Raw genomic sequence first — 7,755 nt, 5'->3', positions numbered from 1 at the left:
AAATCTGAGGGTACCAATAATATATTCGTCTTTTCTTTGTCATGTCCTAGCAACAAACTTTTTGCTTCTATTTTTCAAAAGGACGGTATTTGTCAAGAAATAAAAAATGACAATTCGCAAAAATTTAAATATTGAAATATTTTTCAGATAGGGTCATGTATCAATCTTTTGGGGTTGTTTAATATGTAACTGGGTTAGCTGGGCCAAGAATTGAGCCTAGAATTTCCTGCAAGTGTCATCGTTTTCAAGATCCCTCAGGCTATTTTCCATTTGCCCGGGGCATTTTTTTCCAAAACTTTTTTAACTGGAAGAAATACACAAAAACTGAGGGTACGAATAATATATTGGTCCTTTCTATATCATGTCCCAGCAACAAACATTTTGCTTGTGTTTTTCAAAAGGATCGGTATTTGTCAAAAAATCAAAAATGACAATTTCCATAAATTAAAATACTGAAATATTTTTCAGATAGGAGCATGTATCAATCTTTTGGTATCGTTTAATATGTAACCGAGTTAGCTGGGCCAGGAATTGAGCCTAGAATTTCCTGCAAGTGTCACCGTTTTCAAGATCCCTCAGGCTATTTTCCATTTGCCCGGGGCATTTTTTTTCCAAACTTTTTTACTGCAAGAAACACACAAAAACTGAGGGTACGAATGATATATTGGTCTTTTCTACATCATGTCCCGGAAACAAACATTTTACTCCTATTTTTCAAAATTACGGTATTTGAGAAAAAATCAAAAAGAACAATTTCCATAAATTAAAATACTGAAATATTTTTCACATAGGAGCATGCATCAATCTTTTGGGGTTGTTTAATATGTAACTGAGTTAGCTGGGCCAGCAATTGAGCCTAGAATTTCCTGCAAGTGTCACCGTTTTCAAGATCCCTCAGGCTATTTTCCATTTGCCTGGGGCACAAAAAATTAAGGAATTTGCAAGAAATACAAAAATCCTGAGGGTACGAATGATATATTGTTTTATCTATATCATTCTTTTGGGGTTGTTTAATATGTAACCGCAACAAACCTTTTGCAAGTGTCACCGTTTTCAAGATTTTTTTTTTTTCAAAATACACAAAAACTGAGGGTACGAATGATATATTCTTCTTTTCTAAATCATGTCCCGGTAACAAACATTTTGCTCCTATTTTTCAAAATGACAATTTGTCAAAAAATCAAAAATGACAATTCCCAAAAATTGAAATCTTCAAATATTTTTCACATAGGAGCATGTATCAATCTTTTGGGGTTGTTTAATATGTAACTGAGTTATCGGGGCCTAGAATTGAGCAAAGGATTTCCTGCAAGTGTCACCGTTTTCAAGATCCCTCAGGCTATTTTCCATTTTCCTGGGGCATTTTTTTCAAACTTTTTTACTGCAAGAAATACACAAAAACTGAGGGTACGAATGATATATTTTTCCTATCTACATCATAGCCCGGCAACAAACATTTTGCTCCTATTTTTCAAAATGTAGGTATTTGTCAAAAAATCAAAAATGACAATTCCCAAAAATTGAAATATTGAAATATTTTTCACATAGGAGCATGTATCAATCTTTTGGGGTTGTTTAATATGTAACTGAGTTATCGGGGCCTAGAATTGAGCAAAGGATTTCCTGCAAGTGTCACTGTTTTCAAGATCCCTCAGGCTATTTTCCATTTTCCTGGGGCATTTTTTTCCAAACTTTTTTACTGCAAGAAATACACAAAAACTGAGGGTACGAATGATATATTTTTTCTATCTACATCATAGCCCGGCAACAAACATTTTGCTCCTATTTTTCAAAATGTAGGTATTTGTCAAAAATCAAAAATGACAATTCCCGAAAATTGAAACCTTGAAATATTTTTCACATAGGAGCATGTTTCAATCTTTTGGGGTTGTTTAATATGTAACTGAGTTATCGGGGCCTGGAATTGAGCAAATTTCCTGCAAGTGTCACTGTTTTCAAGATCTCTCAGGCTATTTTCCATTTGCCTGGGGCGTTTTTTTCCAAACTTTTCTCCTGGAAAATACACAAAATCTGAGGGTACCAATATATATTCGTCTTTTCTTTGTCATGTCCCAGCAACAGACTTTTTGCTTCTATTTTTCAAAAGGACGGTATTTGTCAAAAATCAAAAATGACAATTTCCAAAAATTTAAATATTCAAATATTTTTCAGATAGGAGCATGCATCAATCTTTTGGGGTTGTTTAATATGTAACTGGGTTAGCTGGGCCAAGAATTGAGCCTAGAATTTCCTGCAAGTGTCACCGTTTTCAATATCCCTCAGGCTATTTTCCATTTGCCGCGGGCATTTTTTTTGCAAACTTTTTTACTGTAAGAAATACACAAAAACTGAGGGTACGAATGGTATATTCTTCTTTTCTACATCATGTCCCGGCAACAAACATTTTACTCCTATTTTTCAAAATTACGGTATTTGAGAAAAAATCAAAAATAACTATTTCCATAAATTAAAATACTGAAATATTTTTCAGACAGGAGCATGCCTCAATCTTCTAGGGTTGTTTAATATGTAACTGGGTTAGCTGGGCCAAGAATTGAGCCTAGAATTTCCTGCAAGTGTCACCGTTTTCAAGATCCCTCAGGCTATTTTCCATTTGCCCGGGGCGTTTCTTTCCAAACTTTTTTACTGCAAGAAATACACAAAAACTGAGGGTACGAATGATATATTGTTCCTATCTACATCAAAGCCCGGCAACAAACATTTTGCTCCTATTTTTCAAAATGGAGGTATTTGTCAAAAAATCACAAATGACAATTCCCAAAAATTGAAATATTCAAATATTTTTCACATAGGAGCATGTATCAATATTTTCGGGTTGTTTAATATGTAACTGAGTTATCGGGGCCTGAAATTGAGCAAAGGATTTCCTGCAAGTGTCACTGTTTTCAAGATCCCTTAGGCTATTTTCCATTTGCCTTGGGCGTTTTTTTCCAAACTGAAATACACAAAAACTGAGGGTACGAATAACATATTGGTCTTTTGTATGACATGTCCCCGCAACATACATTTTGCTCCTATTTTTCAAAAGGACGGTATTTATGAAAAAATAAAAAATGACAATTTCCAAAATTTTAAATATTCAAATATTTTTCAGATAGGATCATGTATCAATCCTTTGGGATTATCTAATATGTAATTGAGGGAACTGGGTCAGGAAATGAGGAAAGAATTTCCTGCAAGTATCACTATTTACAAGATCCCTCAGGCTATTTTCCATTTGCCTGGGGCGTTTTTTTTCCAAATTTTTCTCCTGGAGGAAATACACAAAATCTGAGGGTACCAATAATATATTCGTCTTTTCTTTGTCATGTCCTAGCAACAAACTTTTTGCTTCTATTTTTCAAAAGGACGGTATTTGTCAAGAAATAAAAAATGACAATTCGCAAAAATTTATATGTTGAAATATTTTTCAGATAGGGTCATGTATCAATCTTTTGGGGTTGTTTAATATGTAACTGGGTTAGCTGGGCCAAGAATTGAGCCTAGAATTTCCTGCAAGTGTCATCGTTTTCAAGATCCCTCAGGCTATTTTCCATTTGCCCGGGGCATTTTTTTCCAAAACTCCTCTAACTGGAAGAAATACATAAAAACTGAGGGTACGAATAATATATCGGTCTTTTGTATGTCTTGTGACAGCAACAAATATTTTGCTTGTGTTTTTCAAAAGGATCGTTTTTGTCAAAAAATCAAAAATGACAATTTCCATAAATTAAAATACTGAAATATTATTTTACACTCATAAGTGGTCATGTTATGCATTGCAAAATGTCAAAAATAGAGTAAATTTTGCTCAGTTTTTTATGACTTAAAACAAAAAAATGCAGCCATCTACAAATTAAGCAATAATAAAACATGAAAGGTTGATATTTGGTTAAATTTAAAAAATTAAAAAATTGGTGGGCAAATGATAAGTGTAAAAGAAATTCAAAGGTGAATATCCATTTTTTCTGCATTTTGAAGCATTTTTTGCTTCCCAATTACTTCCCTTGGATTACTCTCTAGCGTTTGGAGGTACAATATGTAGCCACTTGTAGTGGTAAACAAATAATTTGGTGAGAAAACTTATCAAAGCGGGTCCGGGATGAGGATTGGCAGTGTGGAAGAAGGAAAAAAGGCCAAGATATAACACATAAGAAGACAAGAGGTAATTATAAATATTACAAATGCTAAGTATGTATACTTTTTTCTCTATTTTATTGGCTTGCATGCATGTAACCCGAGATTCCTCTGCTATGAAAATTGTGACACCTGAAGGGACCTCTGTCCTGACTCTCCCCGGTACATTTACATACATAATTACATAAAAATACATGTTGATGGCAGACCATGAAGACATGAATCAGGTCAGACACAATCTCTTTATATAACCAGGACCAGTACAATCAATTGATTATGCTAGGTAGATAGCTGTAGGCCTATATTTTCAAAGCACCATTTAAGTCACTTGCGCAGTGCAGTGTTTAGAGCGTCTGCTCTAGAATTGCAAAGTAGGGCGTTTATGCTTAGATCGCAGGTTCATATCCCACTGTGGGACATGGAGACCAACCCTTCGGATGCTATCATATAAACTGAGGTCCCGTGTGGCAGTAGCCAGTAGGCACTTGAACAAATAAATCCCTTGTCATGAGTGACAAGTATAGGACAAAATTTGTATCTCTCCAACGGCAAGTGGTGGGTCTCTCCATATTTGTACTAAAAAATTCTGAAGACTAAGAGACATTATACAATCAATGTAATTTTCTTAACATTAAATGAAAGTTTCCCTTTCAGAAAAGAAAAGAAAACAGGTGTATAAAAATATCTGAAGATGAACAAGCAAATTCAAAGAATTGTGGTCCCCCGCTTTCGGTATCTTTGTTGGTGAGATGTTATTTTTTTAACATATTGTCTGTAATATGAACATATACTATCATACAATGTATGTCATTTATTTAGAGAATAACATTGAAGTTGATTTTGTTTAAGGATGAAAACCCTAATCCTGACCGTTAAAAAGTTATGGCCAAAGTGAAAAGTTTTTTCAAAGTAGGTCAACTCAAAGGTCAAGATCAAAGGGTCAAGGTTGTTGAGATACAATGAAAGGTTTTCTTACAAGGATTACATATGTGAAGTATGAAAGCCCTAGCTTTTACTGTTCAAAAGTTATGGTCAAGGTTAAATCTTTTTCGTAAGTACGTATATCTTTAAGTTCAAGGTCAAAAGGTCAAAGTTGTTGATGTCCAATGAAAGGACTTGCCACAAAGAATACATATGTGAAAAATAAAAGTCCTAGTGTCTACCGTTCAAAAGTTGTGAACAAAGTTATAGTTTTTTAAAAAAAAGTAGTTAAAGCTCCAATGTCAAGGTCAAAGGGTAAAAGTTGTTGGTATCCAATAAAAAAGAATTACATATGTGAAGTATGAAAGACCTAGTCCTCACCGTTCAAAAGTTATGGTCAAGGTTAAAGTTTTTTCATTAGTACGTAAGTCTCCAAGGTCAAGGTCAAAAAGGTCAAGGTTGTTGTTATTCAATGAAAGGTCTTGCCACAAACAATACATATGTGAAATATGAATGGCCTAGTATCTACTATTCAAAAGTTATGTCCAAAGTAAAAGTTTGGAATTTTTGTGTAAAAGTGGGTCAAACTCCAAGGTCAAGGTCAAAAGGTCATATTTGGTGGTACCCAAAGAAAAATACACCTGTGAAATATGAAAGTTATAGCTCCACTAAATCAAAATTTATGGGCAAGTTTAAAATTTTTGTGACGGACGGACAGACGGACAGCTAGACAGACTGACGGACAGACGAATGAGATTTAATGTCCCCTCACTTTTGCCAAAGCGGGGGACAAAAATCATGGTATGATGAAATTTTTGTGTATAACAGTAAATTCTTATACATTACAGCCATATTATATAATACACATACTCCTATATATATAAAATTAAAAGTTAAAATAGTTCTGTCAATAGAGAGGTTAAGCATTTTATCGTGTACATCTACCTCTACATGTAAACCTAGCCGTGATTTTACATCGTGTTCTGTTTAACAATCTGCATGTGTACCGGTATGTGTAAAACATCATTTCAGCACGACACTTTTCAATCCATTTGTATCAAATAAATCTATGACTTGAAATAAAAAAAGATACATTGGATGTACGTAATAAATACTCAAATTCATACCAAACACAAGCTGAAAAATAAATATTCTGTAGTTTGAGTTTAAGAAGCTACAAGTTCCCACTTATGTGTACTTGTGAGTCTATACATTGTGTACAACTTGTAGAATTACATGGTATGCAAAACTGATGACTTAAATTGCATTAAAAATATGGGATTTCCCTAGGGACACGTACATGGTCATATCTGCTTAACCTCTCTTTTATATAATGCTTGACCTGTACATAATTTTGTAAGGATAATATGACTTTTGATCATGTTGACAAAAAATAATTAATATATAGATTGATTTTTATTATAAAATTAATTTTTATTTTGAATTTAGTAATTTTTAACAAAAATTAAATTATATTCATTTTTTGTTTTCAAAGGATTCACCAAAGAGGCTGAAAAGGAACAAGAACATATACACATGTAAATCATGGCTATAACGGAATTCAAATGAAACCTTGAAGTTAATTTTGGAAAAGACAATTTCAGAACTTGGGACAGCTTATAGATGCATTTCTCTTCAAGGTAACCAGTTTCAAAAATCAAATCTAAATTGTTAGAAAAACACAGGACTATATGTAGTATATGGTCTGCTCATTTCTCTTTTATTGATCAAAATGATTTTTGAAATCATAATAATATATGTATGTATCAAAGAAAACATGTTTAACTTGTACAACTGTCATAATGATCATTAGAAAAACACCTCTTGATTTAGGGTTTGCTTTTACAATCATGTATTTAATTTAATTATGTATTTAATTGAGTTTGATATTTGTCTTCATTTGAAGATATTGAAAATTGTATTAACTTCTGCAGGTAGAAAAAAGTCATCTTAAATATATGAGTGGAGATGCAACATCATGAAATTCAAAGTAAAGTGCAAAGCTGAATATCATAAAATCTCCAAACAACGGTGAAGCTTTAAAAGTTGGAGATATGGCATTAATTTTTTTCCTTAGAAAGTACCATGATGTCTGTTACTAATAATCTAGTTTCCCAAATGAGGAGCAATTTAGCTGGCTTGTCAGATTGATTTTCCTGAAGATGAAATTGGAAATGAGAATATTCATGTGTGTCTCCATACTGGAAATCCTCAAGATTCAACCATATTTCTAAGTGACTCAGTAAGGTCATTATTTAAGGACACTCTTAACAGCTCACTAATGAGCTCTACTTGAAGGACTCATTTAATACAGTAAGAGTGATCTCCCCTTAGAAGTCAGATAGAAAAAAATGGTTGCTTACCATTTATTTCACAATTAGGAATAGATTAAAATATCTTTACTAGCATAATCTTAGACAAAGAATAATTGATTAATATTCACATTAATCTTCCCAATAGTCAACAACAGGGTTTTCTGTTCATGAACAATTCATAACATTTTTCTTGTAGAAATAATGCAGGTACATGTACTTGTTGAAAATGAACTAATAGTCTCAATGTACATACCTTTATATGATATTTTTTCCTTAATTGAAAGTCTGCCGATCACTTCTTGATACACATGTATTGTTTAAAGCTTCTTTAAATTTCATATGATATGGTTTGCTAATTAAAATACATTGTAGTTGATAATTT

The 7,755-nt window shown here is 32.9% G+C and overlaps 1 long non-coding RNA gene across 1 annotated transcript; it reads left to right on the top strand.

Annotated features, from left to right (window-relative positions):
* Nucleotides 1–3,924: 3,924 nt before the first annotated feature.
* LOC134274417 (uncharacterized) lies at nucleotides 3,925–7,486 on the top strand. The gene is made up of 3 exons (XR_009993607.1): nucleotides 3,925–4,165; nucleotides 6,554–6,698; nucleotides 6,993–7,486. It is a non-coding gene; the product is annotated as an uncharacterized LOC134274417 (long non-coding RNA).
* The last annotated feature ends 269 nt before the right edge of the window (nucleotides 7,487–7,755 follow it).

Source organism: Saccostrea cucullata, unplaced genomic scaffold (assembly GCF_032062105.1).
Source record: "Saccostrea cucullata isolate Sc308-1 unplaced genomic scaffold, CSIRO_AGI_Scuc_v1 ctg19234, whole genome shotgun sequence".
Taxonomy (NCBI): Eukaryota; Metazoa; Mollusca; class Bivalvia; order Ostreida; family Ostreidae; genus Saccostrea; species Saccostrea cuccullata.
This window is presented reverse-complemented; position numbering and strand designations above follow the sequence as displayed.